A 22,613-nucleotide genomic window follows, 5' to 3' on the forward strand; every position below is an offset into this window, starting at 1 on the left:
TTCGTTCAACTTTAACTCAATAATATAATTCATCATTCCCGCTGCACATCATTTCACATGACATGAAAAAATATGTAAACATAATTGTATATTTGCCATACCATACCAATGCGCTATCCCTTTAAGTGCTCGTTAATACGGTAATTTTTCCATAGTACACAAACACACCTTTGCCACGCACAGTTTAGATCGTCAATCAATCGATTTAGTCGCTTAACCCGTAGGGGGTTAACCACACACACACAAAGAAGTAAATAATATACTGTGTGGTTTGTGGTGTGCGTTGCTGTCTGTCGCCCATAAGCACCTGTCAACCGAGGGCATAGTTGGGCCGCAGTTATTTAACTTGGCTGGGGTCCACGAGTTAACATCAAACATTTGTTCATAATCTCAGCATTTCACTCACTTTACTACAGCGCCACACACATTACTGCAATTGATTGCTGCCGTTGCTCATTTCCGGTGGCTTCGACAACGACTTTGTTGTTGTTGTTTGCATGTATTTCCCCCTTCACTTTGGTTAGGATCAAACATACTATCTGTATGTGTATTTGTTTCGTCTGCTAGGGTTGCCGTGGCAGGTTAGTGGGGTCACCCAGCGATTGCAACAGTTTTGCTTATCCTTCTCGCCTTCGGTCTTCCTTATTCGCACTGTTTGCTTGTTACCTTCCGCTGGGAAACTTATTTGTTTGGCTTTCTTGTTGTGACCCGTTTCATTTGCTGCTGGCTGTTATCTGTCGGTTTATCAGTATTTCTGTCTGTCCGTGGATTCGTTAGTATGCTCCAACCTGTAACCTGTGCTCGTTTTGGTAAATATGTTTATTAGTGTTGATGTTTCGTTGTTTTTGTAAGCGGTTTACCGTTACTGTCTGAGTAAATTTGCGCGATTTCGTTCTTGGTTTGTTTGTTGGAAATTTATGCAGTTTTGATATTTGATTTTTGTTCTCACATTGAACTTAAATTTTCTTTAAATTTGAAAGTAAATTCAAAGTAAAATATTTTCTAAGATTTAAAAGATATCTTCTGTCAAGATCTGATTAGTACAAAGCTATAAATTTCTCTCTGCCTCGCAAATTCTCTATCTATTGCTTGCAGTCTCTCACTCTCTCTCTCTATATTTCTTTATCTAAATTTCTCTCGGCGTCTAGGATCTAATGACTTTAGCTATACATAATCACTCTTAGAAACCGTCACGACTTTTGCCTGTATTTCACAGATATAGAGAGTAAAATTTGAAAGGAACTCTTTTAATGTATCGGGTTCAATTTGATTCTCTTCTTCTTGTTATAGCCGAGTCCACAACAGCGCGCCACATCCCTCCTTCTGGCAGTTTGGCGCCTATTGGTTATACCAATCGAAGCCAGGTCCCTCTCCACCTGGTCCTTCCATCGGAGTGGAGGTTCGGGTACTGCATCGAATACTTTCAGAGCTGGAGCACTTTCATCCATTCGAACAACATGACTTAGCCAGCGTAGCCGCTGTCTTTTTATTAGCAGGACTATGTCTATGTCGTCGAATAACACATACAGGTCATCGTCTGCGGTATTCGCCGTTGCCAATGTTTAAGGGACCATAAATCTTCCGCAAAACCTTTCTCTCGAAAACTCCTAGTGCCGTCTCATCAGATGTTGACATCGTCCACGCTTCTGCACCGTAAAGTTGGACGGGAATGATGAGAGACTTGTAGAGTTTAGTTTTTGTTCGTCGAGAGAAGACTTTACTTTTCAATTGCCTACTTAGTCCATAGTAGCACCTGTTGGCAAGAGTGATTCTGCGTTGGATTTCCAGGCTGACATTGTTATTGCTGTTAATGCTGGTTCCCAAGTAGACGAAATTATCTACAACTTCAAAGTTATGACTGTCAACAGTGACGTGGGAGCCAAGACGCGAATGCGCTGACTGTTTGTTTGACGACAGGAGATATTTCGATCTCTAATTGGTCTTTGATAATTTTTATTATTCTACTATAGGTGTTCATCTACCTGTAATTTCTCCTATATTCTCTCTGGGGAAAGCAGAAAGAAGTTAGATTAGGCCGTCCAGTAGTATTCTATATAACTATAGTATCTAGACTATTCCCATTTCTTTAGCATATATGAATTTTCTTAAAAGTTTGTACACTTCTCTGATTGCGATTAAATTCCCAACGGTTTAAGATATTCCCAACTTCTACGAGGTCTTTCAAAGCTTGTGGCTTCTTCATCTTAGTCAGTATCATTTTACAGATTTATATTTGAGCTGAAGCGTGTCCCATTTGGTAATACTTGATGTGTGATAGAAATGACTTGTGGTTTATACACTGAATTTCGACCAAAAGTTTGAGCTTGGCCTTGTTGAGGTTGCTTTTATCCATACAAAGAGTGATCTGATATTCGTCGAGGTACCAAAGAGAGAGGTTTCACTCTACGAAAGAGTCTTTATAATAAATTTCCATTTTTGGTTTTATAGGTTTTCGCACACGAGTCAATTGATTTAGATCGATTAATTATACAAATGAAAAATGGTATTGTACTGCATTAATTTTTAAACGAATCAGCTGATGAAACTTTCCAACATTTTATGAACAGCAAAACACCAAATTTATAATAGCTGATAGTTAATCGGTACCCGGCTGTGCGAAAGCCAAAAACTGATTTCTCAATTATAATCTTATTGTATTAAATTAATTTGGCTGTGCGAAAAGACTATTACCCACAATTCTTGTATTGTAAAAACTGAAAGAATATTGCGCAAATGAATCTATATTACTTCGGGACATAATTTCTGCAAATCAGAGAGTATGGTATGTGATGTAATGAGACATTTTAACCTACAGTGGTATTAGTCTTAAAGACCTTCTGTTATCAAGGTTTATATAATGTTCAAATCAGAACTTATAAGCTGATCTACGGTAATGAGTCAATTTATTAAAATTTCAATGGAACAGTTAGCATCGGATTACCTATGATTCAAGGACCCAGTTTCATATCTAACGAAGTCATCGAATTGCACCATGATGTATGTATTTGTCTTATTGATCAAGAGTGGTAAGAGGTTTGAGAGTAGAAGTAGTAAGTTACTTTTAGGGCGATAACCTCACGTTTATGTCTCATTATACAGTATTCCGTTGATATTCTCGAAGTAAATTCAACAACTGATACTACTGGCTGGCGCATACTTAAGAATTCTGTTAAATTAATAAAAAGAAGTTATGGAACCATTTCCATTGCACACACAGAGAATCACCAAAGGATCGTAAAGATTTGCATTTAAGGTATATCTTTTTGGGAAAGCTCTCACGCACTTTATTTGCGAATTTAAGACGGATTTTTTGCTCAGCTTTTATTTTTACTTTTATGGGTGCCCTCAAAATAACTTACCCCATTTCAAAGTATTACTTCTGGCCTTGAAGGGACTTCTTATTCTAGATTGAGCAACAATGACAGCGAACTTATGCTCAGCAAAAGTTCAAAAAAGGCAAAAGTAAAATAAACCGCGAGTTTTCCTCATTTAAAGCGAGCAATCCCGTGAAAGGAAGCTTTCGCAAATTATTTGCATAAGATTATGGTACAGTAAAATTTGTTTGCCAAAGTGCCAAAAAATATGCAATACAAAATAAAATTGCAGCAAATAACGGGTGAATGGACGAGACGAGGGTGAGGGAGTAGCGGGCGGCGACAACTTGCCAGCTGAAGGAATTTAAGTATGCTCGCTGGAATTCATTGAAAAGAGTATGAAAAGAACGATCAACGGAAGGGACTGTGAAGACTCTGATGGAAATGAGAGGGCATATGAAAGCGTGGTGCGTTTGTAAATGAAACATTTTCTGCGAAAATTGCTTTGAAAACATAGTAGTGCACGAAAGAAGAGTTGAAATAATAAAGAGAATAGAAGCGTGAGTAGAGGGAGAGCAAGCGACTGTGATATGAACAGTAGTGTCAATTTGCGCGTAAAATTCAGCTGGAAGCAAAATACCCACAAATAAAAATGAATAAATTATGGAAATCACAGGCAAAGGGGACATATGTGCCACTAGTTGCCCTATATGAGTATGAGTCGAGAGTAATGCATAATTTTTTAGTTTTCTGAAGAAATGTAAAAATTATTAAAATAAAAATCGAAAACAAAAGTGGGGCAAGTAAGTAAAAAGGGCACAAGAACAATATAGGAATGAGTAAAAGAGGACATTTCAAGGTAATAAAAAGGAAATTTGATTACAAAAAGGGGTTGATCAATGTGCATAAAAGGGACAAAAAGGGATGCAATGTGATAAAAGCAGAAAGCCTTAGATGGCTTTTATTGGCATATAATTGAGATGTTGATGAGTTGGAAAATAGAGAGTTATTGAAAGTGGAAAGAAAAGCTAATCCGATTAACGACTAGGCATATTAAATAGTTTTATACATCTTTTGAAGTTTAAATTCTCAAGGATGAAATAATATGAATTTTTTTTTCAAAATTTTTCGGAATCTCTACAAAAAGTTACATAAGAGTAAATTTATACAATTATATCCTAATAACAAACAATTTTAAAAAGTCTCCAAACTCTACACAAATTTTTTTGTTAGCTGTAGCGCTTGAAACGATACTTGAAAAGTATTCTGTCAAGTTTTACAAAAATTAATCACATTTTAAGAAGTATCGAAACTCTCCACTCAACTTTAAAGCTGCTTTGGACCTTCACAAAATATAAACAAGCAATTTGATATGCTTTGAGGATATGTTTATAGACATGTAACTCATTTAAGTAAATCTCCAAAGTCTCCGTTCCAATAAAAAATTCCTTAGGATCTACTAAAAATATAAATAAACAATTTGCCATGCTTTGAGGCAATTTTTATAGAAATATAAGATATTTAAGTAAGTCTCCAAACTCTCCACTCCAACAAAAAGTTAATGAGATCCTTTTAAACATATAAGTAAGCAATTTGCCATGCTTTCAGGCAATTTTAATAGAAATATAACACATTTAGGAAAGTCTCCAAACTCTCCACTCCACTTAAAAGTTATTCAAGTGCTTTTAAAAAGAAAAATACGTAACTTGTATTCAGCATATTATTAATGTCAATGATTTCGCAGCAACAAGTTAACTACATTTCCTGGCACATGCTTACATATCCGCATTAGGAGATTATCACAGTATTCTCACATCATTAAATATTTAATACAATGTGCAATGTGTGCATATAGTAATTAATGTGTGTATGTTTGCCTGTATCCATAAGCAATTAAGCAAGGCAACAGTAGATTGTTAATATTGATTGCTTGTCATCAATAAATTATCCCGTGAGGCACACTGTATGGATTCGGTGTTTGCATTATTGAAAAGGAAGCAATTTCGATTGCCGTAGGCTCTGCGACTGACAAATGAGTTTCAAGATAATTTCGTAGTGCTACGAAAGTTTAATTTGTTTGTCGAAAAGCATGTGCGACAAATAATAATTACATAATATAAACATAATTACAACAAAAATTAATATAGTCAACATTTATTTTCATTTAAGGATAGGGATATCAGTAAAGGGTAATTAAATGCGTTATACGTACGTTGGATTGATGCTCTTAAGAAAGGAAGAGACAGCTCTGTAAATGTGTGGCTGTAAATAATTTCATAGCTTTGTTAGTCACTAAAAGGTCGTATAATTATTAGGCTTTACTGAAGACACTGAAGGAAAGCACTGAAGTCTTTTATGTCATTTTAAAATGTTAGTTACGAAGTAATATGTGTGAAAATCTATGAAATCATTCCATGCCTGGTAGCTTAATATTCTCTTACCTCTCTCTACTTCCGAAAAATGTATTTATCTCCCACTCATATTTCGTATTTCACTGCTTTAAGCTCGCGAGTTTAAAAGTGACCTTCCCTGTACAACAGCCGATTGCTCACATTTTTATGTTGAGCTACTTGACACCTCTGAGCGCTTTACTTGCAACACTAGGCCAGCTGTCTACGAAAACATTCATGAAAGTTCACTTAGCAAGCTTGATTTACGCATTCAATAAGACTTTCTTAATTTCACTTTTCTAACACTTTTGTTTTGTCAATTTGTAGTTTCTTGACTGTACTTTACTATTTCTTATTTATTTGATTTAATTTACCGCCTTTGGCGCGAAAATCCTCGCCGACACATACTTGTCAGCGTCAAGTCAGCAGGCTTTGTGCGCCGCTTGACATTGCTATTGATGAGAACCACGACGGTAATGACATACACAGCTACAGTAATAATCTTTCAATTTATTCACTTTTGCTTCGCTCCCATTCCTTTCACATAATTTTGCCACTTTTTTCCTCGCGCACATATTACATCATCATCATGAGCTGCTTCATATTTCTATTAGCGGCAGAGTGCATTGCATCGCTATGTTATCATCATAAGAGCACCCGTACGCTAAGTAACCTCCTCTACTTTGACTCAACCGTCTACCGTTATCCTCACGAAGACATCTTTCAATGCATTTTGTTGTATATGTAGTTGAGCTTTCACAAGCCTTTGCCATTGAATTTATATTTCTTGATTGCGACGAAACACACCTCTCTCACAGCTACAGCCACAAGCATTTGCTATTGAATTTATTTTTCAGGGTTAAATTCTTTAGAATTTTCCATGAATTGCCTAGTTGCTTTGCCGCTGACACAGCCGCAAGATATTTGCTGAAGAGCTATGTAGTGCATAAGGAGATGACTTGAAGGCCTCTAAGGACATGAAGATAGTTATAGTATATACTAGATGAAACACTAAAATATATATGTACACACTCTAGTAGGAGTTGTCGAACCCGTGTGTTTCCCATAAGTATTTTCATGTAAAAAATTTGTTTGTTCATATTCATAAAATATGCTCATTTAACTCATAGAGTGCATGGGGGATCTATCTAGATCTAGAATTCAAAGTAAACCTTTCATATTATGAAATATCGAGAATAATGTATTTTTATACAGAAACTACTCAACTATTGGCCAGTTAGAGTCTTTATATCACAAATTACACAAATTTGACCATAACTTTAAAGCAGTATATTTCCATTGTTTAGGTCTTAATTAGACGAAAAAAAATATATGCCATGAAAAAGTTTGCTTTCTTTATTTAGGACACCGTTTTAACGATATTTTTTAAAATATGTGGTTTTAATTTTTATAGGTTATAGCCGAGTCCAAAACAGCGCGCCACGTATCTCTCCTTCTGGCAGTGCGCCAATTGGTCCTTCCATCGGACCAATTCCCTCTCCACCTGGTCCTTCCATCGGAGTGGAGGTCTCCCTCTTCCTCGGCTTCCACCAGCGGGTGCTGCATCGAATAATTTCAGAGCTGGAGCACTTTCATCCATTCGAACAACATGACCTAGCCAGCGTAGCCGCTGTTTTTTTTATTCGCTGGACTATGTCTATGTCGTCGAATAACACATACAGCTCATCGTTCCATCGTCTGCGGTATTCGGCGTTGCCAATGTTTAAGGGACCATAAATCTTCCGCAAAACCTTTCTCTCGAAAACTCCTAGTGCCGTCTCATCAGATGTTGACATCGTCCACGCTTCTGCACCGTAAAGTAGAAAGGAAGGAATGATGAGAGACTTGTAGAGTTTGGTTTTTGTTCGTCGAAAGAGGACTTTACTTTTCAATTGCCTACTTAGTCCATAATAGCACCTCTTGGCAAGAGTGATTCTGCATTGGATTTCCAGGCTGACATTGTTAATGCCGGTTCCCAGGTAGACGAAATTATCTACAACTTCAAAGTTATGACCGTCAACAGTGACGTGGGAGTCAAGACGCGAATGCGCCGACTGTTTGCTTGATGACAGGAGATATTTCGTCTTGTCCTCATTCACCTCCAGACCCATACGCTTCGCTTCCTTATCCAGTCTGGAAAAAGCAGAACTAACGGCGCGGGTGTTGTTTCCAATGATATAGATATCATCGGCGTACGCCAGTAGCTGTACACTCATATAGAAGATTGTACCTTCTCGGTTTAGCTCTGCAGCTCTTATAATTTTTTCCAGCATCAGGTTAAAGAAATCACACGAGAGTGAGTCACCTTGTCTGAAACCTCGTCTGGTATCGAACGGCTCGGAGAGGTCCTTCCCGATCCTGACGGAGCTTTTGGTGTTGCTCAACGTCAGCTTACACAGCAGTATTAGTTTTGCGGGGATACCAAATTCAGACATCGCGGCATAAAGGCACCTCCTTTTCGTGCTGTCGAAAGCAGCTTTGCCACTGAATTTATACTTATTCAAAATTTCTTCAAAATTACTTACAAAGAAGTAAAAAATAATTTAAAAGTGCACACTTTTACATTTTCTTTTATGTTCATTGGTACTATCTCTTAATTAACCCCAAATATAGTATTATTACTATAACTTGTACAACTTTTACGAAAAGAAGGTACTTTCCTGTCGTTTTTGTTCATAATTAATCAGACAATCATAAAATGAATTTTAGGACAAAGAATTTTTTTTTTTTTGTAGATTAGTGTTATATGTGGAATCTGGTCCAAGATAAAAGGTGAATGATCTGAAGGTGCTAGGTGCCTGGTTTGGATTATATTGTGGATTCCAAAGAACCTGCCGTAACTTTAATTGCTTCCTTCAGAAAGTCCAATTGCTTGCAGTACAGGTTACAAAGTAAGTAAGTAGGAGTGCAACCTTTTTGTTTTTGGGCTTAATTAGCACTAGATGTGTCATTTTGATGCACTAAACTTAGACTGCTACCATGTTTCATCGTGTCGGTCAAACCATTTTGTGCTTTCAATGATGCTACTTATGTCCTTGCTTTTAATAGACATCTATACAAGGTTTGATGCCTGATGTATTTCAAGTGTTGTATGTCGGATCTGGGATAGAGCCCTAGTTCTTGTCTTGTCATGTTTTGGCCATACTTGTTTATTTATATTGCATTTCGTTGTAAGTATATGTCTATCTATTACCAGCTAATTGTTCACATTGAGTTCTCTCCTGATCGATCATAGCGGGAATGGTATTAACTCTGCTTAGAATTCTTAGAGAGAGGCTCCTGCTTTGCCAACTCGCCTACTTTTTCATTATAGAAAATGTACCTGTGGCCCGGAATCCAGAGCAAGTCTAGGTGCATTTGGCTTAATGTCTTCTCACAGTTATGGACTACGCTAGAATTAGTCATTGGCGACCAAAAGGACAGGAGTGACGCCTGTTATCTGTGTGTAAGGTTGCTTTATGTATGCTCCCCTAGTTATTCAATAGAGCTTCACAGAGTTCTGTAGACGGATAGAGGGGAAATGTCAATATTATCGGAATATACCCACGTGCCTACTCCGCATTCCATTTTGGATCCATCGGTATTGACTGGGATAGTATCCTCCTCCCCTACTATGTCAAATTATTGAAGTAATCTCTGGAAGTAACAATTTAAATCCAACTTTGCGAGATCAGACTACAATTTATTAGTTTATTTTGTGGATATTCACAATGTCCATAGTTCTTCCGGTTCCAACCACCTTTGGTCTTACGGGGGTAGCTAAAAAATGTTGGCAGTTTGTTTCGTTTATGACGTAGCATTTCGAAATCTTGTCTCTAACATTCTTGCCTCGATCAGAGAGGATTTTCATAGGTAGCGACAAAAATCTCTCTTATTAAGGTAAAATTAATAATAGAGCTTTGAAGTAAGAATAATTACGGTCTTAGTGGGGTTGGAGTCCCTACATGAATCATAAACATTTCATGAAGACAGCAGTGAGTTCCATAAATCCTACAATATCTTTTATGATTTCTAAGCGGCCTGAGTGGGGTTGTTTAACTCTCATCACAGAAGGATTGTTCTTTCAATAGTCGGCTTCCTTTTGCTTTTATAGTCTTAGTTACATAACGAAATTTTTAAGAGTAATCAACAACAACAATTACATTTATTATGACGGATTTCTTAACACTCATCTCAAATTAAACTCCATTGAAACCTATTCCTCAACAAATTAAACACTTCGCTTCCAATGTTTATACGATTCGAATGGGCTTTGGGGGACAGCAACATATTAATTGAGCAGCCAGTGGGCCACCGACTACGCAAATGTAAATATTGCAAATCCAATACATGATGATGGGGTATAACCGCTTGTCGGTTTACAGCAAGCTAACAACGACTGAAGTGCGTCAATACATACTAACAAATCTACATACATAGATCTGCATTGGCCCAACGGAGTGGGTGTGTGTGTTTAGTTAAGTTCATATTTTTGTGTACATTACGGTGCATTACAGTGCATACACTTGGCCTGTAACCGCATTGTTATGTGTGAAATACCGGCGACCACAATGCAACTGACGAATAACGGTAGTTGAGGATTTACATACCGCAGCCGAAGGGATAATTGAACGCTTTAGGTTATCCCATGGACCAGAGGATGAGCGCGTGCAAAATATTTGATGTTTGTTTGTGTGTGTGTTTGTATCCTTGTGCAAATGAACGCTTCGCCCACTTGTGCACATTGCAGCCGCATTTATTAGCGCGACTTGCGGTTATTTGTTCATTATATGCATAAGTACGTACGTGGGTGTGTATTTGTGGGTTTGGTTGCGCGGAACTTGGTTATCAAATGCTACTGTGCAGCACCGTCGCACATAAGAGCATTTACCCTCAAAAACCGGACAAAATTGAAAATTACAAAATTCAGCGATGGTACTCAAAATTGATTTTTTTGGTACCTAAATAATCGGTCTACAATGAACAGATTAAATGAATGACCTTCAGGCCGCTATATTGCCACACAAGCAGTCGAAACCTAGACTTCGTTCAGAACGCACATGATTATTCGCGAAACTCTCCATTGTTCTCGAGATTGTAAGTGGTTTTTTTATGCGTGAACGGAATTCTTGGAAATATTTGTTATGGATTCAGGACAGCATGGTATGTATTTAATATTAATAATATAAAAATTAATTTAGTTAATGTACTATTATGTTTTTTCGAAAAAACAAGGAATCATTAAAAAACTATTTTTTTTTTAAATTTTTAGAAATTGGTGTTTTTGTTATAGTGTTGGGCAAAGTTGAGCTTTGATTTTTTTTTTTCTTAGTAAACTACAGTGTTTCTACTTAACATATCAGCTTAAACATTTTCCCTGTCTTTCCTCCCCTGTAAAAAAACGCGTTGAAAAAAGTTGATCAGTTGCAAAAAATTAGCACTGCTTTTTTTTTATTTTTTTAAATTGAATACTGAAATCCTGCTAAATTAGTTTAGACGGGTGGGAAGAGGGTATACATTTTTCGAGTAGTACCCAAAATTACTGGAATTGAAAATGTGCAAGAACTACATTAGGAATTTGTTCTCTAATTTCGTTTTTTCAGGTTCAAAATCAAAAGTTATAGAGATGTCTCGAAAAACATTATATATGCTTTGTAGGGAAAGCGCTGCGAGAAAATGTGAAGATAAAACGTCATATATGGAAAAAAATCTTCAAGAAATGTTGAAGTGTCCGGAAGAAAAAACTTGTGAAAGAAAATAAGGAAAGAATCCAAAAAGTTTCGGAAATTCTAATTCGGGTAACACATCTCGAAGATTCTTCAGCGATCCAGATTTAGCTGCTGAAATTACAGGAATAAAAAAAGATTTCATAATCAAACTTAAGGTCATTCTAGAAGCAATGTCATCTGGCCATAAAATTGATGTAATGAAATTTCAAATCTTTTGCAAAGATACAGCAAAAATGTACGTGGAGAACTACTCCTGGCATCCAATGACGCCCACTCTTCATAAAATACTTGCGCATGGCCCAACAATCATAAAACATGCTATCTTATCTATCGGTCAGCTATCAGAAGAGGCAGCGGAGGCTCGAAACAAGCATTATCGTCTATATCGACAAGACTTTGCAAGAAAATTTTCACGGGTCCAGTACAACCAAGATGTTTTAAACAGGCTTCTTCTCACATTTGATCCATTTTTAAGTTGCCAGCGAAAACGTCAACGAAGCAAAAGCCAACCCTTCTTGAGTGAAACCATAAAGCTCTTCGAGTCACAGGAACCAGAGGTCCACGTCGACACTGAAACAGGGTTGCCTGAACATTCTGATGAATCAGAAGAGGCTTTGTAACAACACACACGGAGGAGTTCTTCTTTTTTTGTTATAATTTTATTTTATCATTTTATTTAAATATATATTCAATATAAAATGTTCGGTTGCACCCGAAATTAGACCTTACTTACTTGTTTTATTTTAATATGTTGCATTATTATATTTAATCATGCATTTTTATCCATAAAATCACTTAAAATAATTTTGTCCGGTTTTTGAGGGTAAATGCTCCTATGTGCGTCGTTTTGATTATTTACATTGACTATATTAACTACAGTTATGTGTTGCGTAACTTACGGTAATTTCAAGTTTCATTATAATATGTAAGTTTATTGCATTTGAAGGTCTGTTTTAGGCAATGGTTATTAAGTAGTAATATCTGTCTTAATCAACGATTAACTCCAATATATTAATGAAAATAAGTACATTTTCAGATTTACACGTTATATCCGTTACACCTCTTTTCGCTGGTACTAGCAGTAGGCATCGCATATGTCTGATTTTTGCAGATATCCTTGTGATATTGGCGGGAAATGGCCTTACTATTAGGTAAGTATTGCTAGAAAAAGAAATTTATTTAAATTATATGTATGTAATGTTAGACCTAGCTTATTTAAATCAGAATATGCATTTTTTCATCGACCTTATTTTCATAACCTAGAACTCATATCATCATCATCCATTGGCACTACAACCGGGTGTCGGTTTTGGCCGCGTCCATAAACCATCGCCAGTCGTCTCTGCATTGCGCACGACGGCGCTAATTGGGGATTTCAAGCTTCGTCAGGTTCACATCCACTTGATCCTTCCAATTATCTTCCGGTGGTCATTTTCTTCGTTGGCCGGCAGTGGGTACATTTTTCGTGCTGGAGTGTTTTCTTCCATTCGGTCGAAATGTCCAAGCCAGCGTAACCGTTGCATTTTTATGCGCCGCAATATGTCTATGTCGCCGAAGAGCTCATACAGCCTAGAACTCATATGAGTTGATATACTATAAATAAGTTTCTATATAAGAGTCTTCGAATAGTAAGATTAGATAAACTTATCCAAATAAATTGGATCTGACATAATATGTTGTATTAGGTGCCCTGTTGTGTGGCCAAGAATGTGACACGCTATGTCATAAATAATACGAACTGTCAAAATTTTCTTATAATTGCCTTCGTCTTCTTACGTTCATGACTTCACAATCACCAAAGATTTAAAGTTCAGCTTTAAGAAAAAAGTGTTATCCATCCTAATATAAGAGTAATAATTTTACATAGGATTTTTAGAAAATAATGCTTATATATTAGGTCCACAACTTTGCTTCCGCCGTTTTTCAATAGATGTCTCTCGGGTCAAGTAATGATCGTTTAAGTCTATTTTTTTTATATCGATCTTGGACATTTGTGTCCACATTAACCCAACTAAATATTTGGAGAGATCTGTTTGCATCCCAAACTTTTTCTCAACTGAAAATGTCTCTTTTTTGATCCGGATTCTCGACATTTGCGGGAAGTTTTGCTTTTCTTTTTTAATTCCAAGAAAAGTGCGTCTGAGGCACATCGACATTTGTAACCGTTTTTATTTACAAAAGAAACGGCGGAAGCAAAGTTGTAGACCTAATATACATATTTAAAGGGCGGTTTTGGATGTATAGAATTTCCTGGTGGGACACCTGTCAAACCAGTTGTCAAAGACTCCATATAAGTATGAATTTTTGGTTTAGTATGCTTTGTTTTGTTGATTTTTGAAATTAAAAATGCAATGCTTTGTTTAACTAATGATGAACCCTAACTGATCGACTATGGTGAACGTGACATTTTTTTATTACCCCACACATTTGAGAGATAACGTTAAACAATTAGCATCAAGTAACCAGGCTGACATATCGGACTTTCTGAGTTATCTCCATTCACTCAGTTAATTAATTTTTCTAGGGTATATCAATTGCCAAGGGAGATAAAAAAAGGTGCGTGGAGTCCCAACGCGCGGAAGAAGTTATACTTCTTAGTGATATTCCAAGAAATGCATATCATTTTGTATGAAAGAAAACTAGTGAGAGGGAAAGGATAAAAATATGGTGGAGTTACCAACACTTTCTTAAATTCACATTTTATAAAGCAAAGTCCAAATCAATTATCATTTCTGGGTTCTGACGGATTGATATCTATAATATTTACAATTGGATTATGATGATAACTAAAATACGATATGAAATGTCTTACATCTATTTAATCTATATTTCTCGCGAATACCAAATCAATAGTCGTACTTCCTTTTGTCGTAGGATCATTTCTTCCATTGATCACTCCTAATGAAAATTTCCCTCTGAGGAATGCCAGTAATGGTTCAGCTTCTAGCAATGAGAAAAATATTACATTGAAATCTCCCGCAAGGAGTACCGGTTGTTCGCTATTTGAACCTGCAGTTGACAACGGTTTGAATCATTTGAATCACTATTCTACTACGTTAGTCTAATACTACAAATAGTACGTCAATATTATATAGAACACGAATTAATTAGTAAATAAACACTGTCTACAGAAATGATCCTGTGAAGTCTTAAGTTTTCAACGGCGAACGCAGAGTATTTCAACCAAAAGCCACACAAAATAGTTGAAAATTCGCAGAAATGAAACAGAAACGAAAGAAAAATAATGCGCAAGCATACAATCATACATATGCGTACACATGTGAATATGTCACCAACCAAAAATTTAAACATTGTTCTACAAAAACAAGAATTGCTCAAATAGCATAAGCATCAGAGAACTGCAAAAATCACTATTTTCTTGATTTACTCATACGCGAAATTTTTCATTCACTTCAACTCACTGAAAAAAACAGAGTGATGAGTAAAAATCAACTCATTTTGCCGTACACATCATTCCGAAGATTTTGAGTCCTCGGTTCAAAATTTCTCACTCAATTTAACTCACTGAACAAAAGTCAGCGTTCAATAAAATGAACATATGTTGACGAAAGCATCATTCTGTTCAATTTGAGTTGATCGATTATGAGTAAACGATTGGCGACAAGACGGCACGATGTGAGCGTTACGACTGCATGTACCGTAACAATTTCTATGCAGTTTGTTGTTGTAGCTTGTCTTGTTCTTCTTCTCACATTTCATCTGTGCAGAAAAAGTGCCGCTTGCTGCGCGCATGAGTAAAATCATACGAGTTGATTTTTGCGAGTTGAGTGTTGTTCTTGTTCAAAACAATGATTGTTGAACCGAATGAGCAAGCGCCCGAAATCATTATATTGAACACGAGCCGAACAAACTCGGAGTGAAACAAAAAATCGCACACAGACGAGTGAATTTAAAATCAACAACGAAAATGTGAGCTCAGGCAAGTTTGATCGGCTGATCCGAACAGTGTGATTATTCCGCTGTTGAGCGCGTACGAATGTTTTTCATTCAGCAAATGCCGTTCTCTGATAAGCATGGCAAGTGCTTTAAGTTCTATGCTTTCCTCTCATTCACTCTCTCTCTCTCTCTCTCTCTATCGCGTTAATTGTTCAACGCTATTCCCTCTCCACTGAAGCGTTAAACAATTATCGCAACCTTTTCCGAAGTCGTATAAGAAGTATAACTTCAAAAAAGTTTCGGCTGACACTGTTGAAATTCAACAAGATTCCAATTGCTCCGGAATTGGACCGATGTGATAGTCTTCATAAGACATAGACGCGATAGACATATGATGAAATAAATGTAATAAAATTAGCGAACTAAAAGTGAAACGAAATTTTCATTCACTTCTCAGTGATCTCTGTGGAATAAAAGTTTAATATGTCTAAAAAATACTTCCTCTGTACATAAAAATAGATCTTTATAAATAATCGCATATATGTATATGACTACCAACACTGTTGCTTACTTGCAATCTCCTTAGCACAAAACACTTTCGGAGCTAAACACTCTCGACTTGAGTTTCCATTTTACAACCACTTTTCCAAAGCGCACTTTCATTCCATCCTCTACATACTATCTTCACACTTTCGCACCAACAAACTTTAGATTGTGTTCACCAGCTATTCACAATTTTCCAAACATTTTATCTAACTGCTTTGCATGCCACTTTATCCTCTGTACATGGACAGTATGCGTAAATTTAATTTAAAACTCATTTCATTACCTTCACACCCACAGCCAACAACACAGGCACAGACGCCTACGCTTGCATATAAAATAAGAATCCCACACACCTGTTAGCACCGAGTATGCAGATTTCAGATTTGTGTGCGGCTACCGAGTACATTGTTAAGCGCCAACAGCTGGTCTCGGCTACCCAACGGTGATGTTGCCATTTTCTAAACATTTTCAATACAGCAAGTGTGTGTCAGTGAGTGTTTTGAGATTGTGTGTTTTGTCTCTCGGGCGAAGAAATCACATAAAGTCTTCGTAATATTTGAACGGAGATTAGCTTTTTATGCAACTTAATGGTGATCTCTAGGGCACCGGAAAATGTCTACAAATTAGGTTAATTCACAAGAAATGACAATCTTAAACAATCTTAAAAGCAAAGTGATGCATAGCCAATAGCGTGTGAGGGAAGGAGTGAGAATTAAAATGAAATAAAATTGAATATTAAAATGGAAAAACAACAGAAATAATTTCAAGCTTCTATAGCAGTCTCTCATAGACTAACACAAAATTTGCTCAGCTGCACAAGCTCTCTTGGTGGCCTATTATTCTTCAGTCAATGCCATAGTCAATAGAGGGATTTCATGCTGCATATTCACATGTCGCCAAGTTCAAATTTAATTGCTAGGAAATTGTTTGTAAGGCACTACTACTGGCAGGAGTATGAAAGAAGGGGGTGCCAAAGGAAGTAAATAGAGAGCAGAGAAAGAAGGGAACATTTTTAATTACAACTTATGCAACAATAGTTAATATAGTTCGTTGAAGTAGCTCTCATGTAGCTGAGATACATGAAAATATTAATTAAAATCAACCTTAAGTTATACAAACAATAGCAAGATGTTCTTGAGAAAGTCATTTTATAGAAGGTGAGGTGTTTTGTCCCAGTTAACTCGTAGTGTTTGAGGTCGAGGTTCTACTCAAACTTTCAGTGCTATGCAGTGGACTACGACTACTTCTCAAAACATGCCCAGCTAGAAACTCCAGTTTTAGAGAATGCCATGTAGACTATAATCTTCATAACATGAAACTCGAAAATTCTACGAAAAGATCCGGCGACTAACAGGTTTCAAGACCGTACCCAGAGGTGATGGTAGCATGCCTGATTCATAAAAAGGGATACTCCACAATTCGCGCCAATCACCATGGTTCAGGTATTCACCATGCGCCAAATCTTAGCAAAGACGCGAGAGAGAAGAATCGATACACACCACCTTTGCATCAATTTTAAAGTTGCCTTCGATAGCACGAAAAGGAGTTGGCTCTATGCCGCTATGTCTGAATGGCTATGTAAACTAATGTTGAACAACATCAAAGGCTCCGTCAGGATCGGGAAGGACCTCTATAAGTCGTACGATACCAATCGAAGCTTCAGATAGGGTGACTCACTATGGTGCGACTTTTTCAATCCATGACTGGAGAAAATAATTCGAGCTGCAGAGCTGAATAGAGAAGGCACAATATTCTATAAGAGTGTAAAGCTGCTGGCGTACGCCGATGATAATGTTATCATTGATAATTTCGTCTATCTTGGAATCAGCTTCAACAACACCAGCAATGTCAGGATGGAAATCAAGCGCATAATCACTTTTGCCAACAAGGGCTAATTTGGACTGAGTAGGCAATTGAAAAGTAAAGTCCTCTCTCGACGAACAAACCCCAAACTGTAGAAGTCGCTCATTATTCTGGTTATGATTTATGGAGCATAAGCGATGGGCGATGTTTACATCTGATCTGGCACTAGGAGTTTTCGAGAGTCGAATACCGCAGACAATGGATGAGTTATACATTGACATTGACATAGTTCACCGAATTTTATTCGAATGGACGAAAACGCTCCAGCTTTGAAAGTGTTTGATGTAATACTCGCTGGTGAAAGCCAAGGAAAGAAAATAAGGTGGAGGTCTTCCTCCGTTGGAAAGACCAGGTGAATAGAACGCGTGGATATCTTTTAAAATAGAGAGATGTGCTCAAGAAATCCTATCCAGCTCTCATAGAATTGAATGCAGTCGGTGGTTCTGTTACTGCGTGAGAAAGACCAATTAAGATGGACTTGGGTCAGTTGAGGTTTGTCAACTGCTATTATAACTTAACTTTAATTATAGCTAACTTTTAATTAAATACAGAAGCGACAGAGAAGAACTCTTCTAGTCAATAACGTTGACTATCAAAGTATTTTGAAATACTAGACAAATTGAGTTCAAATTAATGTATAATTCTAAAAGTAAATGTGTTCTCAGTGCATTGATTTGATTTAAAAAATGCAAAAGCAGGCTTCTGATTCAATTTCGTAGCTCTGCTTTTCCTCATATTCTATAGCCAGTTGCGCTGCAAAACTTAAAATATTTATATTTATTTAAATGAATTTCCACTCAAATTTAAATTTCCTTAAATAAAACTGAACATTTCCTTCATGCGACTAATAACTTTTTTCTGACTTTCCGGTCAACATTTTCCCATTAACATTTACATTTGCGTTTCCGTTGCCATGACGTCCGCACTTGCCATACACACACACACAACCTGCTTTCCATTCGCCTACTTAAGATTGTATTTGCCCATTTACAGTGCGCGGCAACACTGGTTATATACTGGGCAACGACGGCTGCAGTTCAAATAGAAGTCGTGAATGGGAGTGAAGGAGAGACACTTGTAACACTTTGTTGCGACAGAATGTGCTGGTCTTTGGCTACATAGTATCCAGTAAGTGGCCGTTTGCGATTTCAAAGTTCCCTTGCGGGCGTATTTGATGTGGCGTTGCTAAACAGCTTCGTAGTATATACACACTCGGTATGTAGGTCTGTATGTAACTGTAATTGCGGCGATGCGCTGTAATGTACACACTTTTTGCCTTTTAGGTGGCATCTCTACCACCACAACTGATGCAATAAATTTGATATGGTTTCTTCTGGTCGGGGTTTTACTTGTGTTTTTATTGCCTCCACCCTTTGGCTCGGCGCACACTTCGTTTCACAACGTACTTTTGCATTCGTTTTGCTGTCAGTGGCATTGGCCAAATTAAAATTGCATACACTTTGCTTAAAAGGCAGGAAGCAATGGGAAATTATTGCTTACAGCGCCCAGTACATACCGTGCGTTTTTCAATAGTGCGGTCTGGTTTCCGTTCGTGCTGCTGCCACTGCTTCACAGGCTTCGTTGTCCTTTCTGCTGGTCGCTGTGCGCTGTTAGTAGTTGTTACTCAGTGGCTTCCGTTCGCACTGGCAATTCATTTATGCCAATTTTACACGAATTTGATTATTAATGCAATTTCACTTATTACAATTTCTCCGGCACTTATCGAACCAACTTGAATTTGTTTGCCTTCGTTTCTCCTTTCTTTCTAGTGGTTATTGTGCTTTTGACTTCTTGGTTGTCGCATAAGTCTACATTCATTGACACAAGTCTAAGTCAGCGATACTTATGAGGGTTTTGAATTTTGTAAAATTGGTCTTTTTCCCTCATTAGCGTGCACTATTTTTTTTTTTAATGTAGAGTGTAGAATCACTTTCGTTTTTTAATTTCAATATCAACTTTAGTTTTGTCAACTATGTGAGATTCTACAGCCTCACTGCTAGTCTGTAATACTGCTAACAACTTTAGCCGAATGCTTCAAGTTAATTCGAGATCATTTTAGACAGGCAATGTTCAATCTATGCAAAAAGTAAATGTTCATTCGTATGATAAAAATAGAGGAGTTTTCCGAAGAGGTTTCGGGTCACTTCCTTCCATACTTACCACGGCTGCAAACTTATGTTCGGTTCCCAACTCTGTAAGCTGATTTCTGTATGCCTTTCTTTCTTCATTGGAGTTAAAGAGAAATCGTGAATGGATTCATTATTCCGTCCTACTTTTCTAAAAAGGTCTGAATAAAAATAAATGGTATGAATGTATACTGTCTACGTTATTTTAGGACTTTTTTTCCTAGAGATCCTAGAAAAGCCTTTGAACCGGTCTTCTAGCGACGCTTCCTATAGAACATGAGTCTGTTATACGATATAAGTTTAAGGTACAACCATTTGATTATTTAAGTAACTAACTCGACTCAATATTGGACTGATACTCTCTCCTATTTGTGGTGTACATTCTGATATTTTCCAATAAACTAAGTGTCTAAACATTTTCAACCGCCTCAGAAAGCCTGATACGTCTTTTATATGTTTTTTTAGTTAATGACCCACTTTTAGGCGGTCACCTCTCTTGGGCGTACAAAAATAGCTCTACGGTTAGTGCCCGTCCAAGAGAGGTTTAACTGTACTATCCATGACCCTATCAGACCATTTTAAAGTAACCGATTCGTTCGAGACGCGACTTATCTACGAGTTATAATTAAATTCCTTATGGTTAGGTTAGGTCAAGGGGTAGACACCCGGAAAACTCCTAACGGATCACTAAGACCCTTATACGACAGCTCTTGGTCTCTCAGATAAAATTCTCAAGTCGGCTAATGTCGAATCCAGCCACTTCACCTGGTTCGCCGATGGTATGTCTACCGAGATGCTTTAACCAAAAACTGGCAAATACAGGACATTCAAGGAGGAAGTGCTTGGATGGTTTTTCTTAGGGTATATAGAGTTTGCAATCTTTTAGCTGATATCTCGAGTTGATGTCGGCATTGGTCTTTTAAAACTTAGTAAAGTAATCCTTCTAAAATCAAGGTCCGTTCAAATCCCACACATTATTTTGATCATCAGTTTTTGTTGAGATCTTAATTACCTTCCAGACAATGTTGTCAGTTCAGCTCACTCTCAAGCGAACACTTCTGTCGAGGTTTTCATTTCCATTCCCATTCTTAACTGTCACTGTAAACCTTTAGGAATCTACTGCTTACTTGAACTGTCTCAGAACTCGAAGTACTAAGACCTCACAATGCATAACATTTATATCTATGCATTTTTGTTAAGTTTTATTACAAACTGGCAAGAAAAACATGCGGCGGATAATAAAGCGAAGAGCAATTGAAGGAAGTGGAAAGTTTTGCCAACAACCGCAGACAAAAATTGATAAGGGGAAAACCAGCTGACCGCCATTGCAGACGGATGTTCAATTTCCGCTTTGCTTTTCTTTCTTGTTTTTTCCCCCAGCTTACGACTCTATTGGCTTGGCCTTCTTTCATTATTATTTATAAGCTTAGTCTTTTTGATTTGTCGCTTACGTTATCGAACTGCGCTACACAGTGCCATAGCGAATGATTGCAACGAAAAAAGGCATTAAAATGGAATAAAACAGTGTAGGCTTGTGGCTTACGGGCGACCGCAAAGACCGCATAGCACCGCAAAGAATTATCATTTGAATTTCCCACAGCGCATTGGCGAGAATGCCACTTTGAATTGATCCTGCTAAAGCACCACTTCAAGTTGGCACAAGGAATTGCGTAGGATTGTGTGGGGAAAGCACGCAGGCAATGCGGAAGTGAAAGAACCCCTCAACCCTCGGTGGGTTGGCAATATGCAGAGAAGAATATGCGCTGCATTGCGGCTCGAAAACAAATGCAAATAGGGAAATGTAGCGCTCTCGGCGTAGAGTTTAAGTGTGAGCGCTGCTCGAGCTGGCGATTAAGTATTCCAAGAATGACTGTGGGTTGCTGGGCTGGTTGCTGAGCTCTTGTGGTTGTTAGTATTTTGAGCGGATTGAATGACAGCGCTAGGGAAGTGGCAAATGTATGCACCCTACGAAACATGTCAAGGGCAGTTGGTGGAAAATCCGTTTACTTGCCGCTTGTATTAACTATTATTATTCAAATCCTGCCAAGGCAAGAGAATGGCAGGTTGTTGTACTGACTGAGCAAGTGCCACCACCACCTCATAAATCCAACCAGAAGACAGCCAGCGGAGTGAGTGTGATTGCGGCGTCTTCAAAGTACCACCGAAATAGCAGCGGCTGTGTGCTGGGGCTGTATAATTTTTTGCACGAACGATTCCGCTGTCACACCATAATCAACCGTGCTTGCCATCCGTTGTTGTCATGCAACATCGCGTTGCGGCATATATTTTGCCGAGTTTCAGCGATTCAATGCGTTTGCATGAGTTTAGCGGCTCAACAGCAGATCTGCATGGCTTGGCGAAAGCGACAGCAACATGCCAGTGAATTTGGTGATTTCAGCTCACACCCCCACCACCAACAATACCAACAAGCCGTGTATAATCGCTGGCAGCAAATGTCACTCAATGCATCTACAAGTGGCTTCCATATATTTATATTTACATTTTACGTTCTGCGATTTGACAATTGACAGAGTTGAGTGACGCTGCCAACGCGAAGTAATTGAAATGCATTTGAAATACTGCCGGATTTTAAATCAACTCGTCATTTTGTGTGAGTGGTTTGCGCATGATATCTTCAAGATACGGCTGTACCGTATTTGCTTTCTTGTCTATCTGGCCTGGTAGGTTGAGTACTCCACTTGTAATCGGCCTGTCTTTGGTTTGAAATTTAAAATTTATAAATTCTTAAAATAGAGTAACTTGCGACGC

At 37.7% G+C, this 22,613-nt stretch overlaps 1 long non-coding RNA gene across 1 annotated transcript; it reads right to left on the reverse strand.

Moving 5' to 3' along the window:
• Nucleotides 1–535: 535 nt before the first annotated feature.
• Nucleotides 536–983, reverse strand: LOC128922664 (uncharacterized). Its single transcript, XR_008471844.1, has 2 exons — nt 861–983; nt 536–795 (listed from the first exon to the last, which is right to left on the reverse strand). It is a non-coding gene; the product is annotated as an uncharacterized LOC128922664 (long non-coding RNA).
• Between the last annotated feature and the right edge of the window lie 21,630 nt (nt 984–22,613).

This window comes from Zeugodacus cucurbitae, chromosome 6 (assembly GCF_028554725.1).
Source record: "Zeugodacus cucurbitae isolate PBARC_wt_2022May chromosome 6, idZeuCucr1.2, whole genome shotgun sequence".
Classification (NCBI taxonomy): Eukaryota; Metazoa; Arthropoda; class Insecta; order Diptera; family Tephritidae; genus Zeugodacus; species Zeugodacus cucurbitae.